The following is a 14,951-nucleotide window of genomic DNA, read 5'->3' on the forward strand; positions in this document are numbered from 1 at the left end:
CTTGTGGGTGTAGGCATAATTTGTTGCAGCCGGTGGAGGCTGATACCGGGCGTGGATGTAGGAATCAGGTCTTTTGGAGATGATCGGATGGTGAGGATTTCAGTTCTAAGGTTTATTGATATTGGTGGAAGGGGTAAATTTCAGTTGAGGTGGTGCCTTCAGGCATATGTGGATTGGGGTGACGTGAGGTCACCCGCGGGTGTATGTATGGTGAATACACCCAGTGATTTGATGACTTCAGAATGATTCTTAGCATGTACGAGGACGAACGTTTGTTTAAGAGGGGGAGAATGTAACAACCCGATCGGTCGTTTTGAGTATTCGCACTCCGTTCAGTGGCTTAAGGTCTCGAGCAGCTCCGTATTATGTGTTATGACGTGCGTGCGTAGTCGAGTTCGGACTTCAGATGATTAGGGAATTGATGTGGAAGAATGGTTCGTACTTTATAAGCTTACGTGGTAAGAGTTGACCGAAATTTGACTTTTGTGTAAACAACTCCGGAATGGAATTTTGACGGTTCCAATAGCTTCGTATGGTGATTTTATACTTAGGCGTACGTCCGGATTTGGATTTGGAGGTCCGTAGGGTAATTTGAAGAATTTCGGCGAAAAATTGGAAAGTTGAAGTTTTAGAAGGTTGAGAGGGTTGACCGGGAGTTGACTTTGGTGATATCGGAGTCAGAATGCGATTCAGAGAGTGGGATTCGCTCCGTTATGTCAATTGGGACTTGCATGCAAAATTTGACGTCATTCCGGATTGGTTTGACATGTTTCGACACGGGTTATTGAAGTTAGAAGATTTAGAAATTTATAAGTTCGATTTGTGGTGCGATTTATAGTTCGACATTGTTTCATGTGATTTGAGGGCTCGAGTAGGTCCGTGTCGTGTTGTAGGACTAGTTGGTATATTCTGACGGGTTTCTGAGGGGCTCGGGTGAGTTTCAAACGAGCTTCAGACCATTTCCTTATGTTTTGAAGAACTGGTTCTGTCATCTGGTGTGCCTTCATCACGCTCGCATCAATTCCTCCGCGTTCACGCAGTGTAATTTTGGAGGAAGGAATATTTTTTCTTCGCTTCGCATGTACCTGTCCGCAATCGCGTAAGTGTGCATCAGCCTTCTCCGCGCTCGCACCTCACTGCACGCGTTCGCATAGCTCAGTTGTAACGGCTGGCGATTTCCTCTTCTCCTTTACGATCGCATGCAATCTCACGCGGGCGCGTAGTGCAGTCCTTGGCCTTATAATTTTTCCCTCTTCGCGATCACACTCGTCTATACGTGATCGTATAGTACATTTTGGGGAAGTATCCATTTTCTTCTTCGTGATCGCCTTAGTTCTTCCGTGATCCCGATGTGCAAATACCTGGGCAGACTATAAAAGTACTCTATTCCGAGGATTAGCCATTTTTCATTTTTGGAGTTGTGGAGCTCGGTTTTGAGCGGTTTTCGTAGGCTTTTCAAGAAAATCATTGGGGTAAGTGTTCTTTACCCGAATTTTATTATATTCCATGATTCTACCTTTATTTTTATCATTAAATTAGTTTTTTGATTTGAGGAAAAATGGAAATTTTTGAGGAAAACTTTTAAAATGTAAAATGATGATTTGGGGGACGAATTAGTATCGGAATTTGATAATTTTGGTATGGTTGAACTCATATCAGAATGGATGTTCGGGTTTTATGAAATTTGTCGGGTTCTGAGGTGCGGACCCGGGGTCGACTCATGGGTTGATTTTTAGTTTTTGATAAAGATTGTAGCTTTATTATCCGGAATAGTTTCTTATGAGTTTTATTTATGCTTTGAAGTTATTTTTGCTAGATTTGAGCCGTCCGGAGATTATTCACTCGAGAAGTTCATTTTAGAGTAACGGTCTATCTTCTTTGACGTAAGTATCTTACCTAACTTTGTGTGGGGGAACTATGTCACGACCCATTTCCAATATAGGTCGTGATGGCGCCCAACACCATTGTCAGGGACGCCAATACTAATCAAACTAATGGTTTCCCGTTTAAATAAATTTACTAAGTGGAAAACATTTCCAAATTTGTTAAAATGATTCAGAAATTTGCAAATGTGATGTAATTTAACGGAAACAACAAGTACTAATCGTAATCATGTAAACAAATCCAAATCATAAGTCTACTAGTGCATGTGCCAAGACCTGGTGTCACAAGTATGTGGGCAATCTAGTAGAATATACAAAAGAGTACTAGCCTACTGTTTGGAAAGAAATAGACAGAAAAATAAATCATAAGAGAGACTCCAGCTGCTGCAGAACGGCTCAGAAGACAGCTCACCGTGAAGTCTCGAGATGGGGATCAAATCTGCGCACCAGACTAGTAACCAGATGCACCTGCCTCAGACCCTGTACAATTAAGTACAGAAGTGTAGCGTGAGTACATAAACAATATGTACCTAGCAAGTATCTAGTCTAACCTCGAAGAAGTAATGACGAGGGGTCGACTCCGACACTTACTAGGGCCAATAACATGATAATATGAAATTCTAATTAAGCATGATATACAACAATAAGACTCAGAACAAGAAATAACCGAACAAGTCTTCACCATATTTAAGAGCTTAAATCACTCCCTTCCTTTAAAACATATGATCACACAAACAATGAATTTATATCGAATATGAAAGGAGCATCCAGATCTATTATCACACACGAATACTACCGAGGACGTTCGACCTGATCCAACATAAATGTAAACTGTGCACCGCCGAGGGTCGAACGGTGCGGACCATAGATGCATCTATTACCCTGCTCGTGAATCATACATGCGACGCGGTCAAATATAAATTTATCAATGAACTATAACTCTTTCTTAATTCTTTTCAAAATAAAGACAATTCGACTTGAAGTTTTTAAATCCTTAAAAATCCTCAACTCAGTTCCATCTGATACAGTTAAAAAATATAATCAAATAACGATGTCCACAAGCATAGTGTAATCCTAAAACTACCCGGACATAAACAGGAATAGTAGCTACGTATGTACTCTCGTCACTTCGTGCGTGCGTAGCCCCCACAAATAACAACACATATTAATTAAGTTCACCTATGGGGTTAATTCCCTATTACAAGGTTAGAAAAGAGACTTACCTCGTCTCGAAGTTTGCTTCCCAATTCAAGAATGCGCTCAAACCTCCAAATTTGATGCCAAACGACTCGGAACTAGCCAAACATTATATAAATTGATCAATCTATGCTCAAACGTTCATATCCCCACTATTTAAGTGATTACCCAATCCAAATTGCAAGATTCCTAAAATTTACCCCTGGGCCCACGTGCTCGTATTTCGAAAATATTTGAAGAAAGTTATTACCCATAACCTCATGAACTCAAATATATGATTTTTACTAAATTCCATAATAAATTTCTTGGTTGAATCTCATTTTTATCAAAAACCTAGATTTTCACCTAAACCCGTAATTTTTACTAATTTACATGTTATAATCTACCCATAAACTATATATTTAACTCACATTTGATAGGAATTACTTACCTCAACTAGTTGATGGAAATCCCCTCTCTAACCAGCTCCAAAATCGCCCCCAAGAAGTGTAAGAAGAGAGCAAAATGCTCAAACCCCGATTTAAAACATCACTGCCTTCAGTGATTTCCGCACCTGTGGTTCAAGGTCAGGCTGCCTCATCTCGCTTCTGCGCCCAGGTGATCGCACCTGCGGCCATGCATCAGCGACCAACGAAGCACATCTGCAACACTTCTCGCTCCTGCGATGCCTGCCTTCGCACCTGCGGTTTCGTGAGTGCGGCCCTTCTTCCGCTTCTGCGTTGTCTAGGCAGCCTATGCTCGGATGCTTCTGCGATTATGGGGCTCGCACCTGCGGCTGGCCAAGCGCAGGTGCGATTATGACAGTATCTGGAGCTTCATCTTTGGCTCCTAATTTCCAACTTGGTCCAAGCCTCGTCCGATCGACACTCGGGGCCACCAGGCCCCCGCCCGAACATACCCACAAGTCTGGAATCAGAAAACGGACTCGCTCGAACTCTCGGAACGTCCGAAACAACACTAAAATAAATAATCGCACCAGAAAACCAATTGATTCAAACTTAAGAACTTCAAGTTCTTCAATTTACTTCCAATGCGCCGAAACATACTTAGACTACTCGGAATGACACCAAATTTTGCGTGCAAGTGTTAAATGACATTACGGAACTATTTCTAGTCTCGAAAATCCTGTTTTGACCTCGATATCACCTAAACTCGCTCCAAACCAAATTTAAAAAAATTTCTAAAACCTTCAAGGATCAACTTTCACTAGTAGGCGCCAAAACGCTCCCGGGTCATCCAAATCCCGATCTGAACATACGGTCAAGTCTGAAATCATCATACGAACATATTGGAACCATCAAATTCTAATTTCAAGGTCGTTTACTCAAAATGTTGACCCAAGTCAAACTTGACCTTTTAAGCCAACCTTAAGAAACCAAGTGTTCCGATTTCAACCCGAATCCTTTCAAATCCCGAATTAACCATCCCCGCAAGTCATAAAACAGTAAAAGCATGTACAAGAAGTCTTATTTAGGGGAACGGGGTTCTAGAAAGCAAAACGACCGGTTGAGTCGTTACATTCTCCACCTCTTAAACGAACGTTTGTCCTCGAACGAGTTTAGATTCATGCCTGAGGTGCTGAATAAGTGCGGATATCTGCTCTGCATGTTCTTCCCGGACTCCCAGGTTGCCTTCTCGACTGGTTGGCCCCTCCACTGAACCTTTACCATGGAAATCCTCTTGGATCTCAACTGGTGATCCTGTCTAGCAACAATGGCAACTGGCTCCTCCTCATAACCCAAGCTCTCGTCTTGCTGAATAGTGCTGAAGTCTAACATATGTGACAGGTCGACGTGATACCTCCGGAGCATAGACACGTGAAAAACCGGATGAACCCCTGATAGGCTGGGAGGTAAACCAAGCTCATAAGCAACCTCCCCAACTCGCCTCAACACCTCGAATGACCCTATAAACCTGGGGCTCAGCTTGCCCTTCTTCCCGAATCTCATAATACCCTTCGTCGGCGAGACTTTGAAGAGAACATTCTCGCCTACCATAAATGACACATCACGCGCCTTCTGATCTGCGTAACTTTTCTGTATGGACTGTGCTGTGCGAAGCCGCTCCTGAATCAACTTTACCTTTTCCAAGGCATCATTCACCAAATCAGTATCATATAACTTAGCCTCACCGGGCTCAAACCACCCGATAAGAGAACGACATCGCCTACCATATAAAGCCTCAAATGGAGCCATCTTGATGCTGGACTGATAACTGTTGTTGTAAGCAAACTCGGCCAAAGGTAAGAACTGATCCCACTGTCCCCCAAAGTCAATCACAGATGCTCTGAGCATGTCATCCAAGATCTAGACTGTCCGCTCTGACTGCCTGTCGGTCTGTGGATGAAACACAGTGTTGAGCTCTACACGGGTCCCTAACTCACTCTGTACGGCTCTCCAAAAATGCGAAGTGAACTGAAGGCCTCTATCTGATATGATGGAAACAGGCACACTGTGCAACCGAACTACCTCCCGAATATAAATCTGGGCTAACCTCTCTGAAGTATAAGTAGTTGCAACAGGAATGAAGTGTGATGACTTGGTCAACATGTCAACAACGACCCAAATTGCACCGAGCTTCCGCAAGGTCCGCGACAACCCAACTATGAAGTCCATAGTAATGCACTCCCATTTCCACTCCGGTATAGTCATCTGCTAGAGTAAGGCACCTGGCCTTTGGTGCTCATACTTAACCTGTTGGCAATTTAGGCACCTAGCTACATACTCAACTATGTCTTTCTTCATCTACCGCCACCAATAATGCTGTCTCAGGTCCCGATACATCTTCGTAGCACCTGGATGAATAGAATACCAAGAACTGTGTGCCTCCTCTAGAATCATCTCCCTCAAGCCATCGACATCAGGAATACATAGATGGCCTTGGAGTCGCAGGACACCATCTTCGCCAATAGAAATCTCCTTGGCACCACCGTGTAGTACCGTCTCTCTAAGAACTGCCAAGTGCGGATCATCAAACTGTCGAGCCTTGATCTGCCCCAATAGTGAAGACTGGGCAACAACACATGCAAGAACTCGGTTGGGCTCTGAAATAACCAGCCTCACAAGTCTGTTAGCCAAGGACTAAATGTCCGAAGCTAGTGGCCTCTCCTCTGCTGAAATGAATGCCAAGCTACCCATGTTCTCTGCCTTCCTACTCAAGGCATCCGCGACTACATTCGCCTTTCCCGAATGATAAAGAATGGTGATGTTATAGTCCTTCAATAACTCAAGCCATATGCACTGCCTCAAATTGAGATCCCTTTGCTTGAACAAGTGCTGCAAACTGCGGTGATTAGTGTAAACCTCACAAGGCACCCCGTATAGATAATGCCTCCAAATCTTAAGATCATGAACAATCGCGACCAACACCAAGTCATGCACAGGATAATTCTTCTCATGGAGCTTCAGCTGACGTGAAGCATATGTAATAACTCGCCCTTCCTGCATCAATACACAACCCAAGCCAACGCGTGAAGCGTTGCAATACACAATATACATCCCCGAACCAGAAGGCAATACTAGAACTAGTGTTGTAGTCAAAGCTGTCTTGAGCTTCTGAAAGCTCGCCTCACAATCATCAGACCAACAGAACGGAGCACCCTTCTGGGTCAATCTAGTCAAAGGTGCTGCAATGGATGAGAAGCCCTCCACAAATCGGCGATAATAACCTGCTAGCCCCAAGAAACTCCTGATCTCAGTCGCCGAAGTAGGACGAGGTCAACTCTGAACTGCCTCAATCTTCCTGGAATCCACCTTAATACCCTCGTCTGATACAACATGCCCCAAGAATGCCACAGAATCTAACCAGAACTCACACTTGGAGAACTTAACATACAACTTCTATTCTCGCAATGTCCGGAGCACTACTCTCAAATGCTGCTCGTGCTCCCCCAGGCTACATGAGTAGATCAAGATGTCATCAATGAAGACAATGGCAAACGAATCAATATAAGGCCTGAACACCCTGTTCATCAAATCTATAAATGGTGCGGGGGCATTAGTTAAGCGGAAGAATATTACTAGAAACTCATAATGGCCATATCTAGTACGGAAGGCAGTCTTCGAAACATCTGAGTCCCGAATCTTCAACTAATGGTACCCTGATCTCAAGTTGATCTTAGAAAACACCCTAGCACCCTACAACTGGTCTAATAAATCATCAATACGCGGCAACGGGTATTTGTTCTTAATGGTGAATTTGTTCAACTGGAGGTAATCAATGCATATCTGCATAGTCTTGTATGTCTTCTTCACAAATAATACTGGTGCACCCCAAGGTGATACACTTGGCCTGACGAACCCCCTTACTAACAATTTCTCAAGTTGTTCCTTCAACTCCTTCAATTCTTTCGGGGCCATATGATATGGTGGGATAGATATAGGCTGTGTGCATGGAGCCAAGTCAATACATAAATCAATATCATGATCTGGCGGCATGCCTGGAAGGTCAGAAGGAAACACATCGGCGAACTCCCGGACTACTGGCATCGAATCAATGGTCGGAGACTCTACGGTGGTATCCCGAACATAGGCTAGATAAGCCAAACAACCCTTCTCGACCATATATTGAGCCTTCAAAAAAGAGATAACCCGACTAGACGTACTGACAGACGAACCCTTCCACTCCAATCTAGCCAAATCTAGCATTGTTAAGGTAACAATCTTGGAATGGAAATCAAGGATGGCGTGATATGGGGATAACCAGTCCATGCCCAGGATGAACTCAAATTTGGTCATATCAAGTAACAGAAGGCCCTCTGTAGTCTCGTAACCACAAAATGTGACCACTCCAGGCCGATAGATCCACTCCACAACCACAGAGTCGCCCAAAGGAGTGGACACATAAGCAGAAGTACCCAAGAACTCACGAGGAATATCCAGGAAATGAGCAAACATAGATGATACATATGAATAGGTAGACCCTGGATAAAATAATACCGAAGAATACCTACCGCAGACAGAAATAATACATGTGATCACAGCATCTGAGGCCACTGCATCTGGTCTGGCCAGAAAAGTATAGAATTTAGCTGAAGCGCCGGCCGACTAGCCTCCACCTGGATGAACAATAGCTGGCTGACCTTCCCCTGCCTGGCCTCCACCTCTAGGCGGCCGGACGGCTGGTGCTGCAATCATGGGCTGATGACCCTGCTGTACTGCCTTGACCCGAAGTCTGGGGTAGGTTCTCTTCACATGACCCGAATTCCCACACTCGTAACAACCTCTCGGTACCATAGACTGCTGCCCCAAAGTCTGACCCTGATGGCCTGAATACCCACTAGAAGAACCCCGAATGACTGGTGGGTGGTATGAACTCTCTGACATGGCGCTGAAATTGGCGCTGGAAGAACCCTGATTAGCTGGTGGGCGATAAGAACTCTCTGGTATAGCACTAAAATAGGGTCGCACCGGAGCGCTCAAAAAGGTGGTGGTGCTGGATATGTAGGCCTGCTGGGCTGACCCCTCCCAAACTGACCTTTGCCCCTAGCCGGGGCACCTCTAAACTCTCCAGAGAAATGAGTCCTCTTGTCCTGCTGCATCTACTCTCTACCCCTCTGGCGGTAGCCCTCAATCCTCCGAGCAATCTCCACTACTAGCGGATAACCAGTACCCATCTCAACCTCCCGAGCCATACTAGCCCGAATATTGGGGTGCAATATCACAACGAATCTCCGAACTCTCTCTACGTCGGTAGAAAGTATCATAAGTTCATGGCGAGAAAACTTAGAGAAACGCACCTCATAATCAGTCACTGATATCTGACCCTGCTCGAGTTGCTCGACCTGATCTCATAACTCTTCCCTCTAAGAGGGAGAAATATACCTATCCAAGAAAAGCTATGTAAACTGGTCCGAAGTCATGAGAGGAGAACCCGCTGGTCTGACAAGAAGATAAGACTGCCACCATCTACTGGCCCTGCCCTCCAGCTGGAAAATAGTGAAATCCACCCCATGGGACTCCAATATCCTCATGTTGTGCAGTCTGTCCCTGCACCGGTCAATGAAATCCTGAGGATCCTCATACCGCTTGCCCCTGAAGATAGGAGGTTGTAGCCTAGTCCATCTGTGCAATAGCTTCTGCGGATCACCGTCAGCGGCTGGTCTAGGCTCAGGTGCAACCGCCACAACTAGCTAGGCTCCGCCCATGGGTAGTGTACCCGGAGTCTGATATACTATAGCTGCATGCCCCGGAGCCTGGGCAGTAGGGGTCTGCGCTCCCCCTCCCACCTGAGATGTGGTTGGGTCTGCTGGAAATAACCCAGCCTGAGTCATAGTGTCTATGAACCGCAACATATGACCCATGACCTCCTGAAAACCCGGTGCTGACATGTAATCTATCGTGGTTGGCTCTACGGTAGGCACCTCGCCCTACTTCTCAATGATGGGATCCTCCACTGGATCCGCTGGTGGTGCTACTGGGGCAGCTTTGTAACATTCTCGTCCCCTACCTCGGGCTGGTGCCCTCCCCCGGCCTCTGCCATGGCCTCTAGCAACGGGGGGAGCAGCTCCTCCCGGGTCTGGAACATCCGCCGTACGCGTCCTCACCATCTGTGAGAGAATGAGAGAAAGGAATTTAGTATACCATCAACTGCATGATGAGAGATGAATAAAGAGTAGTTTCCTAACACCCTATAGCCTCTCAAAGATAAGTACGGACGTCTCCGCACCGATCCGCAAGACTCTACTAGGCCTGCCCATAACTCATGAGACCTACGTAAACCTAGTACTCTGATACTATGTTGTCATGACCCAATTCCAATATAGGCCATGATGGCGCCCAACACCATTGTCAGGCAAGCCAACACTAATCAAACTAATGGTTTCCCGTTTAAATAAATTTACTAAGTGGAAAACATTTCCTCATTTGTTAAAAAGATTCAGAAATTTTCAAATGTGACGTAATTTATTGGAAACAACAAGTACTAATCGTAATCATGTAAACAAATCCAAATCATAAGTCTACTAGTGCATGTGCCAAGACCTGGTGTCACAAGTATGTGGGCAATCTAGTAGAATATACAAAAGAGTACTAGCCTACTGTGTGGAAGGAAATAGACAGAAAAATAAAGCATAAGAGAGAATCCAACTGCTGCAGAACGGCTCGGAAGGCAGCTCACCGTGAAGTCTTGAGATGGGGATCAAATCTGCGCACCATACTGGTAACCAGATGCACCTACCTCAGATATGGCAGCAGTTGGAACTTCAGCTTTGGCTCCCAATTTCCAACTTGGTCCGAGCCTCGTCCGATCGACACTCGGGGCCCCCGGGGCCCCGCCCGAACATACCCACAAGTCTGGAATCATAAAACGGACTCGCTCAAACTCTTGGAACGCCCGAAACAACACTAAAACTAAGAATCGTACCCCAAAACCAATTGATTCAAACTTAAGAACCTCAAGTTCTTCAATTTACTTCCAATGCGCCGAAATGTAGGTAGACTACTCAGAATGATACCGCATTTTGCTTGTAAGTCTTCAATGACATTACGAAACTATTCCCGGTCTCGAAAATCCCGTTTTGACCTCGATATCACCAAAACTCACTCCAAACCAAATTTAAAAAATTCCTAAAACCTTCAAGGATCAACTTTCACTATTAAGCGCCAAAACGCTCGCGGGTCATCCAAAACCCGATCCGAATATACGCTTAAGTCTAAAATCATCATACAAACCTATTGGAATCGTCAACCCGATTCCAAGGTCGTTTACTAAAAATGTTGACCCAAGTCAAACTTGGCCTTTTAACCCAACCTTAAGGAACCAAGTATTCCGATTTCAACCCGAACCCTTCCAAATCCCGAACTAACCATCCCCGCAAGTCATAAAATAGTAAAAGAATGTACGGGAAGTCTTATTTAGGGGAACGGGGTTCTAGAAACTAAAACGACCGGTCGGGTCGTTACAAACTACCCCTTAGGATTTAAGTCTTTGGTGCTAATTGTGTCATGTGAAGTCCGTGTACGCGATGTGATGAGTATGTGCTTGGGCTTATTTGTTGAAGGTTGATCTTTTAGGGCTCTTAGGTCCCTATGTCCACTTGATATGAAGTTGTTTTGTTATGATTAAGTTCCCCATTTACTAGTTTCACATCTACGTGTCTTTATTGGAATTTATTTGCTTCATGTTCCATCCTTATTGCCTATTTGACTCGTGTGTGCCTTAATGGAAGTTGTTGCCTCTTCGAGTGCCATGCTATCCTTGTCCTAACTGCTTATCCTTAATCGAAATTATTGTTATCCCTTCTGTAATTGTCTATTCTTATTTGAGGATATGATTATCTTTTCCGTTGCCTATCCTTAATTGAATTTGTTGTATCTCTTCTTAATTGCTCGATCCTAAATGAAGTTTAGTTATCCTTTATCGTAGCTGCCTTATCCCTGTTTGGAATCATTTGTTACATATAATTTCTTCCTTGTTGAGCCGTTTTTATTGAGACTAGTATTCTCTGTTGTGTTTATTCTTTGTGAGCTCGTTCTTCTGCTTCTTTGTGATCCAAAACTCTTGAGTTGATTTACTTGTCGTATTCTCGTGCTATTGTTATTGTTGTTGTTGCTGTTGTACTTAGTTTGTTGAGCCGAGGGCTATTGTGATGTTGTGATCTTGGCATGTAATATTTTTGGGAGTTTTTTGTCGCGTATTTGCACGAGGTTTCTGCCGTAATATTTTTACTATTGATATTTGCACATGCGGCGTGACAAGGCGGGCTATATATGCGGGTTTTCACATGTGACGATACAAGGTGGAAATATTATTATGCCTGTGCGGAGAGACAAGGCAGGCATTTGCTTTATTATTACGCACGTGGCAAGACACGGTGGGCTATGTCAGGAATTGATTTGTGGTGACTTGTGATGGCCTGGGGGCATTGTTATTGTTGTTATTTTTGTAGTGACGTGTCTACCCTATGTGAGTTATACCGTGTATATTTCGTAATGATCGTTTCTTATGTGTCATTCATTGTCTCTACTCTTACTTGTTGACTTGAGTTGTGGTAGAACACTTGCACAAGCATACACGTAAACAAATCACCCTATCGATTTAAGAAGATGAACACTGGTGCTACCGGTCATTTGTACGTACTCCATCTACATGTCTTATATGTGAGAATTGTTCTATTGGCACGTGAGTCATACGTGCAATTATCAGTTGAAATGAGGGCACAAGATTCCAAGGGACCAGGGTTCATGAATTGGGACCCATGAATTGTGTGAGATTTGAGGTTTGGTACCTCGTGGGGATTATCAAATAAACCTGGTACGAAAGCGGTCATTCTTATCAAGTTTCTACTTGTCTCTCTTTTAATTGTTTTTCACTGGATTTAGACTGTGTCCAACATTACTCTACTGTGTTATTACTTGTGGTGTCCCGCTTCTAATTGTTGCTTCTATTTCCTATTGTAAACACCGTATTATTGTTGTCATTATACGTAGTTCTGTAGAGATATCGTACTCTGTTAGTTTTATACCTATACTTGTTCAGATTATCTAGTCCAGTAGGTGTCTTGACTGTTCTTCGTCACTACTCCATTGAGGTTAGTCTTGATACTTACTGGGTACCGTTGTGGTATACTCATACTATACTTCTGCAAATTTTTGGGCAGATCCAGGTAATTCGGAGTCAGTCGATCACTAGCTAGCTGTATGAATCTTGCTGTGGAAACTCAAGGTAAACCTGTCGTTACGTTCATAGGCCTCAGAGTCACCTTCTGTTAAATTACTTGCATTATTTTATCTCTATTTCGGAACAGTTGTATTTATAGGTTTATGTAGCAAACTCAGTAGAGCTTATGACTTGTACTACTAGTTTTGGGATTGTAAGTTTTGTATAGAGATTTCTATTTCGTATTTGTTAGACATCAGTTAAATATGGTTATTATTTTAGCAAATGTTAGGCTTACTTAGACCTTAAGACTAGGTGCCATCACGATATCTTACGGAGGGAAATTTGTGTAGTGACAGATATTTTAGCACGTCTCGAGCCATCACCATATGAACAAGAAATTGTTTTGAGTTGCTATTCCACCAAGCCAATGGTAGATATTTCTTTGTGTGGGGATACATTGCCCTTTGCAAGTACAACTGTAGTTCATCAATATTCATGCTACTGGATTATTGATGCTCACTTAGTATAGAGCAAATAGAATAAACTTCAACAACATCATCTTCTTCCATAGCACCGAATGCGGATACAAATGAAAAACTGAACTCGAAGGAATATTTGCATTTGCATCTATAGTAGAAGAAACATCAACTATGTTAGCATAATAATTATATAAAGCCTGCAAATTTTTGTTTAGATCATGTAAGTATATAAAATATTGATTAATTGGTGACAAGTAGCCATCTTGATATAAGGGTTTAAAATAGAATTAATTAAGTAATTACGAGAAATATGATAGAAATATTTCAAGAATTTTTCTAGTATAGATTCAACAGCAGAAATATATCCTTCTTTCTTCTTAAAATACTATAGTAAAAGAGAAATTTCAACTATATGTACTAAATCATTTGCAATAGTAGGATAATAAACTCCAGAAACTCAAGTGTAGCAACATTAAATTTTTGTAAAATTTTTATTACATCTTCAATGGCATTCCAAGTATTATTTGTTAACAAACGGTTATGATCAGTATAATATCTATTAGCAATTTCAGTTATAGGGAATCTATATTTATTACAACATCTTAGAAATAAGTAAGTATAATTTCACCTAATAACTATTTTTTCAAGCATGAGCCTTGGTTTTAGTTTATATTGTTTACACTTATCCTTAAATGCATTTAATCAGCACTCCTATTATTTTCTTGAATTATACCAATAGTTCTTCTAGCTAACGCAATCTCATTTTAAAATAATTCAAGGCCACTCATAATAATTAAATTATAAATAAGACATGCGCACCTAACATAAAATATTTCAACAAGTGGTGGTCTTAGGTGCATTTTTAGTAGTGAAATAGTAGCATTGTTGTTAGAAGTATTATCAAAATACATATACAAAACGTTTTCTTCAAGGTTATAAAATATATCAACTTCATGGATAGTATTACTTACAAATATGGAAGTATGACTTTGATCTTCATCGTATTTAAATGCGATAATACATTTTTGCATTATAAAATTATCATTTTGTAATGATCCGACCTGTCATTTTGCTTTATAGATCCCTATTCCCTAAATTAAGACTCCCCATATATACTTTTACTATTTTATGACTTGCAGAGATAGGTGGTTTGGGTTTGAAAGGGTTCAGATTGAAATCGGAACACTTGGTTCCTTAATAGTGGCCTAAGATGGTCAAGTTTGACTTGAGTCAATATTTTGAGTAAACGACCTCGGAACCAAGATTTGATGGTTCTAATAGGTTTGTATGGTGATTTTGGACTTGAGCGTCTATTCAGATCGAGTTTCAGGTGATCTGGGAGTGTTTCTGCGCTTAATATTGAAAGATGGAGCATTGAAGGTTTTTAAGTTCTTTAAATTTGGTTTGAAGTAGACTTTTTGTATTATCGATGTCAATTTAGGATTCCGAGCCTGTAAATAGGTCTGTATGGTGATTTGTGACTTGTACGAAAAATTTGGTGTCATTCCAAGTTGTCTAAGTAAGATTTGACGCATTCAGAGCTAGTTGAAAGGTTTGAAGTTCATAAGTTGATTTTATTTGTTTTTGGGGTGCGATTCTTAATTTAGATATTGTTTTACGTGTTCCGAGGGTTTGAACAGGCCCGTACTATATTTATGGACTTATTGGTGCAGTTGCACGGGATCCCCGATGGCTCGGATGTGTTTCGGACTGCCCGGAGCTAAGTCCAAAACTACTGAGTTGCTAGTTCTGGTTTCCTTTTTCGCGAACACGGAGATGCCCTCGCGTTCAC

Source organism: Nicotiana tabacum, chromosome 12 (genome assembly GCF_000715075.1).
Source record: "Nicotiana tabacum cultivar K326 chromosome 12, ASM71507v2, whole genome shotgun sequence".
NCBI lineage: Eukaryota > Viridiplantae > Streptophyta > Magnoliopsida > Solanales > Solanaceae > Nicotiana > Nicotiana tabacum.